Source organism: Alligator mississippiensis, chromosome 3 (genome assembly GCF_030867095.1).
Source record: "Alligator mississippiensis isolate rAllMis1 chromosome 3, rAllMis1, whole genome shotgun sequence".
Taxonomy (NCBI): domain Eukaryota; kingdom Metazoa; phylum Chordata; order Crocodylia; family Alligatoridae; genus Alligator; species Alligator mississippiensis.
Genome location: NC_081826.1, coordinates 17,598,252 through 17,612,174, shown reverse-complemented (window position 1 = coordinate 17,612,174; position 13,923 = coordinate 17,598,252). Strand labels below are relative to the sequence as shown.

Genomic DNA, 13,923 nt, shown 5'->3' with positions numbered 1-13,923 from the left:
GACATTTCATACTGGAATTGGTCTAGAACAGTGGTTCTCAAACTTTTTTTTGTCATGGACCACTTGAAAATTGCTGAGGGTCTCGGTGGACCACTCAAACTTTTTTTTGTTCTATAAATCAAAGCACACAATTCATATTTTAATATCAGTAGTCTTACTTTACAAGTACAGATAGTCTCAATTGTTCCGCAACCTTTCTGCGGACCGTCTGAGTGGAGCTTGCGGAGCAGTGGTGGTCCACGGACCATGGTTTGAGGACCTCTGGTCTAGAACATGTGGATTGCCATAGGTTTTTAGTAGGTCAGGTACTTGACTGAGATTTTCAAAGCAGTTAAGGGGACATGAACGCATACCTTCCATTCCTTTTACATGCACTGTAATTAATCAAACACTTAATAAAATTAATTTTAATCAATCTCCAAGATTCTCTTTGTACTGGATACATAGTTATCCAATACAAAAGAATGGCTACAGCTGCCATCTATCTAGAAGATTAAACTTGTGAGAGTTAGGTTAAAAATGGATGACATTTTTCTGGATCCAAGTCCATATTTGGATCTTCAATTGTATGTGTCAAGTTATATCATGGATCAGCGGACTTGGAGCGGCTACATTGGGTACCTGTGCTTAAGAAGTTAGAAGCATGTAAGCAAAAATGTCTGGAACCAGCGATGCCATCAGAGCAGACGCACTTGCACATTGTTGTTCCTGTGGGACATGTCAGATCCAGGATTTGTCTGTCAAAGGGAAGCGAATGGGTTAGATGGGGATGCTCCTGCCCTGGGCAGGGCTTAGGCGAGATGACCTCCTGAGGTCCCTTCCAGCCCTATTTTCTATGATTCTTTGTGCGTGTGGCTTTTGACAGGGTACGCTGGGGACCTGGAGCCAAAAAACCCAATGGGGTCCAGGAAGCTGGTTATGTGCCATTTCTGAGCTATTAAGCTAGGAGACCGTGAGGTCAAGATTTCCATAATGGGACTGAAGTGACTACATTTCTGTTTAGCTTGCAGAATCCCAGGGGTTTATGGTGACAGAACAAAGTGGATCCAGGTACTAGATACAGGTTTTATGTTGCTTTACTGATTGGCAATGTGATCTAGATCGGGGTGGTCACCTTCCAGCCTGTGGGCCAATGCTGTGTCAGCTGGCCCACAAGTCTCCCCATGGGTCCAGAACTTGGCGATGGGGGAGTGGTGTCACTGCTCCCCTGCTGCCAAATATCTGGACCCATCAGGAGCCCTGGGTCCTGCACACTGGATTGGATGCCTGATCCTAGTGTTCATGGCTGGTTGGGAATCGTGCTGGGGGGGGACAAGGGGGTAGGAAGGGGTGGCCCTGGGCCTCAATCTTGGTGCACAGGGGGCAGGAGGGGGTGCTGCTAGGCCTTCAGAACCCAACCTCTGCATGCAGGGCTGGGGTGGGAGTGGGGCTCTGTGGGGCCAAAAGGTCGAGCACCTCTGGTCTAAATCAGTTGTTCTCAATCTTTTATAAGACTCAAGGCAACCTTCATAGTTTTTGGTGAACTGAGCTCCCATTACAAAATCTAATGTATTTATCACATTGCTTGCAGAGGGGCCAGGGGGTGAGCAGCCAGGGAGGGGGAGCCTGAGTCTGCTTATCTCCTCACGCTTCCTGCAGCACCCTTCAAAGGATCTTGGAGCACCTCAGGGTGCCTTGGCACACTGGTTGACCTGTTTAAATTTGCTGATGATACCAAAATTTGGGGTGAGGTGGGCACGCTAGTAGGTAGGGAAAGACTGCAGCAAGACCTGGATAGGTTGCAGGGGTGGGCTAACAAAAACAGGATGCGTTTCAATACGGACAAGTGCAGGGTGCTGCACTTGGGCAGTAGTAACCAGCAGCACACTTACAAGATGGGAAACTCCCTTCTTGAGAGCAGGGAGGCAGAAAGGGATCTTGGAGTCGTCATTGATGAACATGGGCCGACAATGCGAGGTCGCGGACGGCAGGGCTAACCGGACCCTATCGTGCATCTACAGGTGCATCTCAAGTAGGGCCAAGGAGGTGCTCCTCCCCCTCTGCGCGACACTGGTCAGGCCCCAGCTGGAGTACTGTGTCCAGTTCTGGGCGCCCCACTTCAAGAGCGATGTGGACAACATTGAGAGGGGCCAGAGGACGGCCACCCGCATGATCCGGGGACAGCAGGGCAGACCCTACAATGAGAGGCTACAGGACCTGAACCTGTTCAGCCTTCACAAGAGAAGGCTGATGGGGGACCTGGTGACCATCTATAAACTCACTAGGGGGGACCAGAAGGGTTTGGGGGAGACCTTGTTTCCCCTAGCGCCCCCGGAATAACAAAGAATAGCGGCCACAAGTTGTTGGAGAGTAGGTTTAGATTAGACATCCGTAAGAACTACTTCACAGTTAGGGTGGCTAGGATCTGGAACCGACTTCCAAGGGAAGTGGTGCTGGCTCCTACCCTGGGGGTCTTTAAGAAGCGGCTCGATGCCTACCTGGCTGGGGTCATTTGAGCCCAGTTTTCCTCCTGCCCATGCAGGGGGTCGGACTTGAAGATCTACAAGGTCCCTTCCGACCCGACTTCTACGATCCTATGAAAATGCACTTTATTTCGTTTTCAAATCCCATTTTATAATCCCGAGGTGCCGCATACGGGCCTATTTGATGCGGCAAAAGATCAGGGGCTGAGGCCCGTCGTGGTATCCTATAAGGGAAGCCACTGAGGACACAGCCACTAATTCTGGGGGGGCAGACGAAGAGCAGCCGGGGAGAAGAGCGAGGCCGCAGGTGGATGGGGAGGTGTGGGGGGCACCCCTGCCCCCCGGGCACTGGAGACGTGAGCGGAGGGGGCAGGAAAAGCACCCCGCATTTGCCTGGGTTGCCCCTGGCCAGAGCATCCGTCCCGGCCTGGCAGGTGGCCGTGCCGGGGACAGCGGGCAAGGAAGTGCCCCAGGGAGGGAGTCCCGGGGACCGGCCGTGGCAGAAGGCGGCAGCGAGGGGCAGGAGGGGGAGGGGAGGGGAGGGGGGGCTGCGCACGCGGGCCCGGGAGGAGCGTGCGGCGGGGCGGGGCGGGGCGGGGCGGCGGCCGTGGGGGGCCGTGACGTCACAGAGCCCCGGCCGCCCGACGTTCGGTGGAGGCGGCGCGGCGCGAGCGCGTGCTCCCGCGAGCACATGGGCACCGCCGCTGCCGCCGCCGCGTTCGGGCCCGGGCCCGGGCCCGGGCCCGACCGACCGACCGACCGACCTGAGGGGATGCACCGTGAGTCGCCGGGGACGGGGCCCCGCGGGCGTGGGGGGCGGATAAAAATAGCCGGGGGGAGCGGGGCTGGGCCTCGGGCTGCTCGGCCCCGTCCACTCGCCTTCCTGAATCTGGGACGGGGCCCTTTGTGAGGGGCCCGACTGTGCGTGCGTGCAAGGGGTGGGGGGATGTGCATGCTTGTGTATGTGTGAGTGCAAGGGGGAGGGGGGTGTGCACGCTAGTGTGTGCGTGCAAGGGGGAGGGGGGTGTCTGTGTCTGCAAGGGGGAGGGGGATGTGCATGCGTGTGTGCATCAGTGTGGGAGGTATGTGTGCACTTGGGTGCTTGTCAGTGTGTGGGGGGGTGTGTGCACTTGTGTGTGGGGGGAGAGGTGTGCACTTGTGTGTATGTCAGTGTGTGTATGTGCCTGTGTGTGTGTGCGTGTCAGTGTGTGGGGGTGGGGAGGAGGTATGTGTGCACTTGTGTGTGTGTGTGTGGGGGGAGTGCATGTGTGTCCATGTGTGTGTGGGGGGGCATGGGCACGTGTGTATGTGTGCGTGCATGTACGCGTGTGCATGTGCACGCTGGCGTTTAGGGAGTCGTTGCTTTGCTTTTGTTTTTTCCCCGCAGCAGAGCCCCCCCTGCGCTGGCCAAAGTTCAGCTCTGCATTGGCAGTACTTTAGGCCCTGCCTGGGCCACTTCAGAGCCCGTCTCGCAGGGCTGCCCTGTAGCTGCGCCAGACGCTGCCGAGCAGGAGCAGCCTTGGGTACGATGGCACCAGGCCGCAGCACGACACTGGCAGGGAGATGCTGTGTTGCCTCAGCAAGACAGACCATTTTCTGTAGGGTCTCGTTTTTCCACCTCCAGAGCTGAGCTTTCAAGGGGATCTAACTCTGTGTTGTGTTTTGTTTTGTTTTGTTTTGTTTTATAAATAAGGCCACTCACTTTACATGAGCCTGCTCGTGTGTGCAGCTGAGAGGTTTCATATGTGAAGTCTTAAAAAGAAAAAAGCCACACAGTTGGCAAATGAAATTTTGTCCTGAAATACTGTGAGACGACTCAGAAGAGCTGACAGTAGGATCTGAAACTGTGCATGAGGTGTTGGAGTGGCCCCGGGAAGCCTTTTGGGCCTTGTTCGTATCAACAAGTTTAGACATGTCTGCCTGTCCGTGTTTACGGTCAAGTATAACCAGCCACGTGCTCTGAGCAGAGAGGTCTGCCAGTTCCTAGACTCTTTTAAACCATCTTCATTCGTAACTCTTTTGAATGGCTAGTATACTATAAGACATCCCGAAAAGGTGCAAATATTACTATGTGCACTCTGTATATAATTCATGCAAATATTTCTTCTTACAGTGAGTGCCCCAGCCGTGCTGGCATCCCTGCTGCTTGTATTTTTACTTAAAGGGGGTGCATTTTATTGATATGAATGAATGTGCTTTTAACTGACAGTGAAATTTTCTTCTAAATTACGTATAGAAATTATTGGCATGATTCGTGTTTGTTTTGCATTAGTTTGCTACAAAACATCCTATACAGCTTTATTTTTCCCTGTGCACCGTTTATATAGCTATTTTATATTGCAGTCACTCCTGGAAAAGTCCTCGTGTGCTAGGGCTTGCACACACAGACTCGAAGACAATCCCTGTCCAGAGACCTTGTTTCCCATCTACCCTGTTCTTAGGTGACTCCCACCACCATGGTACCCAAGCATATATTTTGCATTATTTAAAAAGCAATCATTTACTTTCTTCAGTCTTTCCATATGTTTTCCTTCCATTTGTGATGTAGTGCACACCTGATTTTTAGATTGTTAGTTTGTTGGCTTGTTGATTATCATTTTTTTTTTTTAAGCTAATGCAGTTATAGGTGTTTTCCCCTTGCATATAGGTGTGCTTATACCTATTCAGGAATGAATTATTCTCTTGTATAACTGCTTCCACGCTGAAGGGACTGCAGTGTTTTAGCTAGGCTGATTCAGCTAACAAATACACAAGCTTTCTCTTTAGACAAGGCCTACGTGATTTGCTGTACTCTTCTAAATCTGCATCTGTGCAATGGAACAGCACAGGCTGAGGAACTTGGCTACAGCAAAATCAGGAGGTCAGTCATGCTGCAGTTGAATTTGGTGGCCAAATGTTCCCTTGGAGTGGGATTATGACTCTGAATCCGAGCCTACTCAGCTGTGAGCTAGTCTCTACTTTTAATAGAAAAGATTGGCATCTTGTGTGACCTCTTCTCACTTGAATGTGCCTTGCTCGGGTGCCGACTGCTTTATAAAATGGTTGTGGATTGTATCACATCTGAATCCTGTGTTTGCTGGCATTCTCTTGCTTTCTCGCCTCTTATTTTTTTTTTTAAGCCTAGGCATGGCTTAGTTAAATAAAGGCCTTGAGCCTGCTCACTGCAGTGCATCCTTAAATCTTGGTAGGATTAGGGCCTTATCTCTCTGTGTAATCAGGACACCTTGCTATAGAAAGGTTGCTGTGTGTTCGAGACTGGCTGTCTATATTTCACTACCTTCATTTGAGAAATTTCTGGCAGAGGTGGCTAGAAGCAGTTTTGTAAGTCATGATTGATTTATCCAGCACTCCATAGCACCTTCCTAACAAGTACAGCCGATGCTTTAGTATGCTCTTTATTTTGTCGGTTTTTGTTTCTTGCATGAAGCTTTCCATGTTGCACTTCCAGTAGAAATTGCAAGGGTGGGAGTCCAGTTTAGCTAAGTTGGAGCTTCTGTCGAAGTTATGGCATCTACCAGAGTTTTTTTTTGAATTAGTAGGCGGAGAGTATAGAAAAATTGCTGCCGTGCCATTTTGGGAGGAGGCTGTTGAAGTTTGGAGGAATTTTGGGAGGTTGATTTTTTTGTTTGTTTGTTTTGGTGTGGTTTTTTGTGTGTGTGTGTTTTTTGTTCATGGAGTTCCTGTGAATGTGCATGAGTCCTCTTGCAGGACTGCTTGCGGTGGTCACCCATAATGCACTGCAGTTTGGAGCGGTGGCAGGAATTCTGGGAAATGTTGCCATAAGACACTGGGTGCATCTACACGAGACCTTTTACTGTGGAGTTGCCTAGTTAGTTCCTCAGTAAATGTCTTGGAATCTACATTAGGCCGCAGGAAACTAATAAATGGAGTTTTTTTGTGCACAGCAACGTGTGTAGACACTGCCCTGGCTGGCTGGGGCATGAGGGTGCTTCAGCATGGGGACTGCCTGCTGGTAGCTGTGCACTGGAGCAACCTTGTGCCCAGCCAGCTCCTCAACAGCATGTTGAGTTGGGTCGGAGCAGCTCTGGGCTGGCTGGCTGACCCCCTGTGCCCCCTGCCAGCTAGGACTGCTCCGACCCGGCTCAGCCTACTGTGGGTTTGATGCACATGTAAATGCAGCGCCTGGGAGCAGTAAACTCCGGCTCGATCTGCATTGAAATTTGTTGCTAAGCATTAATGAGCACATGTAGATGTGCCCACAAATTCTGATGTCATGAATGTGGCATTAGTGTGGATGTGGTCCCCAACTACAGTTCCACTACTTGTGAGTTATGTTTTAATGCGTCTTCACACTGTATTCTGTTTGCATCAGTTAAATAGCTCAATCATATGTATTATGTGTTGCCTCTAGCCTACGTGTACCCTTTGCCCATGCTATTGTCTGTACTGTTGTTATCGGTGGAAGAGTTGGGGTGGTAGTTATGCACCAGTGAGTGAGGAAAAGTCTGTAGAGACATAAGTTGATTGTTTTGCATCAGGTAAAGGGTACATAGCAAGTGGTACACTTATTCTTTGTGAGGTAAGCAGAACACCAGAAGAGAGAGAAATGCATTCCCGACTGGGAAGCCAACGCACGCCTAGAAAATGTGGTGGGGAGGGTGATTTGGTCTTGAAGGGGACATGATTCTGTTGATGGGTTTTGTTTTCTATCTCTTTAGTTCTGCTTCACACCTTAGAAATAAGTCCTTGTTGTCTTAAGGCTCTATTTGCTGATGTATGGAGGTGTGTGAAGTCATTTTGCTGCCTGGCTAAGGAGATAGATTTAGATGTGCAGTTTCACTTGGTTTAATTTATGTTTGGAGATCTAGTTCTTACCATGAACCTGTCATATTTGACCAGTTTGGTGGAGGCAATAACTGCTTTTTCGAGTGATTAGTACTGTAAAGTCAGTGCAGCATTCTCAAGGAGTGCCAACCATTGGCTAAGAAAGAGCTCAGTGGGATTTGATTTCTCCCCCCCATGGCAGATGAAAAGAAATTTGTTGAATTGTAACCTACCATTGCTAGATCTCTAAGGCCAAGAATTTTCTTTGTGACTCAAAGGTGTAATGGTAACTAAAGAATGAGAACAGATTTGTTTCTATGTCTTAATCCCATTCAAGCAAAATGCATTTGGGTACAGCCACATGCAAGGTTATATATCTAGGAACAAAGATGGCTCACTTTCCTTTCTCCCATTCTTTGGGCAAGGCTCCATCCTGAAAGTGAGTGACCCTGAAAAAGATTTAGGGATTGTAGACAGTAGAATGTGACTTTCCAGTGTGGTGCTGTGGGCTAAAAAAAGAACTAATGCCCTTTGATATAGAGATCTGGATAGGGAGCTGACGCTGTCTCTCTATATGGCATTGGTGAGACCAACAGTGTTCTGGTGTCCACCCTTTCAAAAAGAAAAGATGGACAAGGTAAAGTCAGAGTCGGCACTGGAAAAAGCCACAAAAATGATGCTCTGCCTGAAATTGGAGCGACAGTGAGGTATGTCTGCCCTGTACTTGGAGACTTGAGTGCAGCCTGGATTGACGGACAAGATTTTTTTGGGTGCCAGAAACAAGGAAGATGAGGTGGCACAGGCAGTGAGCCCAGGATGAGGTCTGTAAGTGCCAAGAGTTGTGCGCAAGCTGTAGCCGCCTCCGCTCAAACCCATGTCTTCATAGTTTCAGTGGTATTGGTGCACAGGTGGTTGGAGTTTGCCTACTCGTGCTGCTGGCACACCTCCTATTGGAGGGTAGACATACTCTTTAGGCGTAAAGCTATTGTGCTTCTACAGAGGTGTTCTAGAAGTGACTTCTTGACTGTAAGAAAATATCAGGTAATAAATGGCTTTATAATCTAGCTGTAAAAGATGTAGCAAGAACCAGGGACTGGAAGCTAAAGATAAACTCAAGTTAGAAATAAGGTATGGATTTTTTAATTTTTTTTAAAGCAGGATGATTAGCTGCGTGAACCACCAAGGTAAATACTAGATTCTCCATTTTTTGATACCTTCCAATTAAAAGTGGGTGCTTTTCTGGAAAATAGGCTATTGTGCTCAATGCAGGAGTAATTGGGTGAAATTCTGTGGCCTGTGTTATACAGCAGGTCAGATTAGATAAGCCAGAGATCCTTTATGGCTTTAAGAATCTATGAGCAATCTCCAGAGCAAGATCCAGGAGTAGTGGTATCACAGGATGGAAATTACTGGTTGGCTTCTGATATATGGTGTTCATAGCAGTTTGCTAGACAGTCCACTGATATGAGGAGGGAGGCCTCTGACCTTGACTCCTGCAAGCAGCACATGCCAGTGGCAATTGGGGCCTGATCATGCAGGTAGAGCCTCATCTGTCCGTGCATCCATGGAAGAAGCCCCTGCAGAGAGGCAGCAGTTACGCTTTAGAGGAGCTCATGACTTCAGAACAGTGCCAGGAGGAGTGGTCCAGGATGATCAAGGAGGGAGGGGTGGGTTGTGGCTGGAAGGGGCCACTTGCACAGATCCGTGTGTTGGTGGTGCCCAGAAGCCTGATTCGGGACTGGGTGCTCACTGTGCCAGGCGGTGTACAAAACTAGAGTAGGTGGTCCCTGTCGTGGAGAACTGATGGCTTAAAGGAGAAGGCAGACTGATCAAGACGTAAAACAAATAGGCCAGCAGTCAGAAAGACAAAGTCATATTCTCAGCCTGGCTCTGGTCTCTTCATGATGGATGAAAGTAGTATTGCAGTAAAAGGAAACTCTCTTTAGGGAGGGGGGCAGGATATTTCTCTAGCATAAGCACCATGGAGAAAGCTCCTTTTGGAGATCTGAGCAGCGGGACATGTGGAGAGCAGGGCTGGGGCGAGATGGAGGATCCAGGCAGTGCTGTGGTTTGTTTTATCTGTGGCAGTCCGGGGGGCGCTATTTTAGCTTTGATAGACCCTCATGACTGTACAAACTATAGTGGGGGCAATCCAGCCCCGGGAGCAACCCAAGATTGGGAGAGTGCAAAGATGGCCTTAAGTTGGTATCTAGGCTGTAAGTTTCAGTTTTGTCCAAATTCTGATCTAGTGACTCTCATCCCCACCTTCCCCTCTGTGCATTGACCAGGCAATCCCCTTCTCTGCTTTTGCTCACCCAGAGAGCCCCCTTTCACATTGCCTCACCCCACAGGTGAACACTTGCGTGGTCTGTACTTAAAAGATTTTTTTTCCTGCAGATTTTTGTTTGTTAGGAGGGTGTTAAGAGGCTTAGGTAGAAAAACAGTTTCTCTCAGTTGTCTGGGTGTGACTTATCTAGTGTACATGAGACCTCAAATTGGGAGAGTTAGAGACAAATCCCTCTCTGTCCCAGTTGCTTTCTGCAGGTATGTGCATTTGCAGGGGTTATAATAGTCTTCAAAAGTTAGTTCTGCAGCTCTTCTGTGGTATGGATAGGCAAGGTTCTTTGGGTAGATGTGATATCTTTTATTAGACCAACTACATGGTTGGAAAAAAGTTTTTTTGCAAGCTTTTGGGAACAATGGAAACACACAGTCCTGCTCTCTTGAAATATCTTCTGTCTCTTGTCTCCATTACCATGTTTGGCTATTTGGACTTTTGCTGGAGAGTATTTTAGGGGACGGTGATGGAGTTGTTTTTCATGCTTTCAGCTTTTCTGGTTTAAGGAGCTGATGTCCTCCTCTAGCCAGTGAGTCTTAATCTCTGAGGTTCAAGGCTGCCTTCTGTAGGTAAAGCTTTGGCTAGGCATGGTGTTGCCAACTCAGGTTATTTTTGTATTTTGTCATGGGGTTCATACTTGTTTAAGCTCCAGCTGTAGGGCTGAAGAGACAGTAGCCTTCATGGTTTTTAAAAACAGTAAATTTCTAGCTTTCTGGGCTGTGAAGGAAAGCTTAAAAACAGAGGCTCAGAAAGCAGAAGGCAAACAAAAAGGAAGGTAGCATTGAAAAAAGAGCAGCAGCTACTGGGGATAGTAATGCCATTTGATGACTTGTTAAGGTCTAACTTTTTTTTAAGACTTGCTGCAGGTTATCTTTCTGAAGGCAATAGCTGCCAGAAACCCTACAAACATCAAATTGTACATTATACACCCAGTACTCTGCAGGGAAGAGGATGAACCACGTGTGACATCGGTTAAGAGACTGTTAGTGAGCCCTCCAGCTACAGTGACGAGGCTGACTTAAGCTACATAGAACAGAAGAGAATGTGGCTGTTTGGTTTTTTTTTTTTTGCTGACGGAAAAACTGGAGTTGTCGTTTTCATCGTGTCTCCGATCTAACCTTTCTACGTGGTCTGTTCCCAGTATGCTGCACAGGCCACTGCTTCTGGTGTTGCCAGCTCTTGTGGGGTGCATTGTGGTGCTACAGGGCATGTCAAGACATGATCCGTCATTTCCTTCTCCTGACAAGCACGCTGGTTGGTTGCATAAAGGCCCCATGATTTCGTGAGAAAGTTGCATCTTCTGTGACCCACTCAGTCTGTTTAGGCTCTGCCATATGTGCTATTTGTATTTGGAGTGATTCATTATGCTTTCCTGATGATATGTACCAGCTGCTAATTAACAACTAACCTAGAACTAACCCAGTTAGGGTATGCCACAGGCTTTCTAAGATGTAATGGCATTTAAACTTCAGATTCTCTCCCCCTCCTTTTCGTCCTTTGCATTATGGCTGTTCCATTACTTAAATGTCTTAGCATGGTTCCATTATGTATTTGATAGATTTCATAGACATTCGGGCTTGAAGGGACCTTGGAAGATCATCGAGCCCAGCCCCCTGCCCCAGGGGCAGAAAGTCAACTAGGGTCAAAGGATCCCAACAAGATAAGTGTCCAAATGTTTCTTAAAAGAGTCCAGAGTAGGTGCTTGCACCACCTCTGGAGGGAGTCTATTCTAGGCCTTGGGGGCTCGGACAGTAAAGACGTTTTTCCTTATGTGCAGCCTGAAATGGTTTTGGAGGAGTTTGTGACCGTTTGACCTTGTCATCCCATGGGGCGCTCTGGTGAACAGGCGATCCCCCAGATCCTGATGCACACCCCTCATATACGTATAGGCAGCCACCAGGTCCCCCCTGAGCCTGTGCTTCTCCTGGCTGAAGAGTCCCATGGCTCTCAGCCTTTTTTCATAAGGCCTGTTCTCATGCCCTCTGATCATGCGCGTGGCTCTCCTCTGGACTTTCTCAAGCTTTTCCACATCCTTTTTGAATTGTGGAACCCAGAATTGGATATAGTACTCCAGCTGCAGCCTCACCAAGGCCGAGTACAGTTAAAGGATGACGTCTTGAGATTTGCTTGAGAAGTATCTATGGATGCAAGCCAGAGTATTGTTTGCTTTACCTTCACTTTAAATTAGAACATTTAAATGCTGTATTAATGTCTTTTCATCTTTAAGCCTATAATAAAATGAAGATTCATATTTACCATAGAAATACTGCTGTTTTGAAAGCCTAGATACTTTACAGATAAAAAAAAATCTTCTAGGTTAGATTTGATGATGTAAATAGATCTAAAGCAATTTAGAATATTAAAATATTCTGCAGCAGCTTTAAAAACAAAACAGACTTTCCCTCCATATCATGCTGGAAATGCTCAAAGTTTCCAACAGCTGCCTTAGCTAAGGAAAGAATTAGGTGCTGCTTGTGTGTTCAGAGGAGACTGACCCTAAATGTTGAGGTTGGAAGAAGGCTAGAGCAGCTGGATTCTGTCTTAGTCTTCCTTTGGGTTGTCTGTCCTGAAACTTTATAATAAGCAAGGCCAAGGTTTTCTTAAGTGCCCGTTGAGGTCTGGGTTCCTAGTATGAGACATATTTTGAAGGGCTTGCAGGATGCTTGCTGTCTGCAAGTCAGGCTGTTCTACAGCATCTTAGCTCAAGCAGCCAAAATCAGTCCATTTCCGGGGGGGGAGGGGAGGAATTGGTTTATATTGCTTAATTTAAGAACAGAAGACAAATCTCTAAGTGGTTTTAATACTCCTGATTTTAGATGCTGCGGTTTTGCTTTATTTTGGAAAAATAATCCCTCTTTCTGGGCTGCAGGATTTAAAATGCATCAAAACAAATGCCCCAGTGCATCTTGTGTAAGGATAAGGACCATCTTGGCAGCCATGCGAACAGTGTTGTTGTTGGCATGGCTCCTGAAAGCCACTGCTTTTGGAGTCAGGTGATGGTGCCCACATTATAGCTTGCTTTTTTCCTTGTGCTTGTAAAAAAAAAAATGCTCGAAACCATGAGCCCCAAAAGTTCAGACATTAGAAGGTAAATAAAAGCAATCAACATACTGCCTGCCTGCCTGTCTCCATATCCATGATTTATTATGGGGAGGGGAGTAGTCTTATGATTGAATGCCAGAATTGCCAACCTGAAGCAATGGTAAATAGTAGGTAAGATAAGAAGTCTTGTGTTAGAAGAAGATTCTTCACTGTATGAATAGTTATTCTGGCTTTGTCTCCACTTGGAGGACAGTTTCAATGAAGGTTGGCTAACATGTTAAAGTCCTAGTTTGGACAAGGCTAATATATTAAGATTGGCTGTGTGCACCCCTGGGGAAGGCATGGGGGGCATGTGCCCCCCCAGATTTGTATCCTGAGTGAGGGTGGGATGCCTGCTGCAGACTTAGGGCCAGGGGTTGCTCCAGTTCTTCTTGGAGGGGCTGATTGCTCAGGGTGGGTGGGGGTGAGGGGCGGGCGCCAGCAGCGCCCCATCCCCACCTGCCCCCAGTGCAGCCCGGCTGAGCACCTTTGCCAGGAAGAGGCTGGCACAGCCCCTGGCCCCGAGCCCACAGTGGGCAGCCCACATCCGCCCCCATCCCTTGCACAAATCTGAGGAGGTACATGCCCCCCCATACTTCCACGGGGGTGTGTGCAGCAGCGGGGAGTTTCCCCACTCCTGTCCTCCTCCCTGCACCCTCTGGACAAACTGCCTGTGGCTCCATCCCGGGGTCACATTCACTGCCTCAGCTGGGCAGCACCTGCCTCTGCCCCACCACCTCCCTCACCGTGTGTGGGGAGGGGAGGGGGTCTTCAATCTGTACCACCCCCTTCTCCCCCACAGACTTACGGTAGGAGGCTGCTCTTCAAGCTGCTGGACTGCGTTCCTGTAAATCAGTTATTAAATTAATATTGGCTGATATGGTACCGGCCAAGAAAATCTTTATTGGTGCACTCTTAACACAAAGGGTGATATTGTGCCTTTGTTCAGATGGAAAATGCTTACTGGCATCACTAGGGCCAAGGTTTTGCACTGGAATGCTATACCTTTTAATTCATGTAGTCGTGGCCTGTGGGTGTTCTGTTTTAGATGAGCTCAGGGTGCTTAACTCTTCCCATATGATGTTGACACTAACTTGGTAGCATTTTCTAAGTAAGTCTCTTGAGGTTGTAGAATTACTGATGTCCTCCATTCACAGTACCTCTGTGAAGTAGGTTGATGATATTATCTCTTTTTTACAGTTGAATAAGCTGATTTATTGAGATGTTAAGGGCAACATTTTCTTCCTATTCCCCATC

The 13,923-nt window shown here is 48.1% G+C and overlaps 1 long non-coding RNA gene across 1 annotated transcript in view; it reads left to right on the top strand.

The window, feature by feature from the left end:
- Positions 1-3,110: 3,110 nt before the first annotated feature.
- LOC106738246 (uncharacterized) overlaps positions 3,111-13,923 on the top strand; it is a 260,965-nt gene continuing 250,152 nt past the window's right edge. The window contains exon 1 of the long non-coding RNA XR_009460623.1: positions 3,111-3,241. This is a non-coding gene — a long non-coding RNA (uncharacterized LOC106738246). The remainder of the gene's footprint in view (positions 3,242-13,923) is intronic.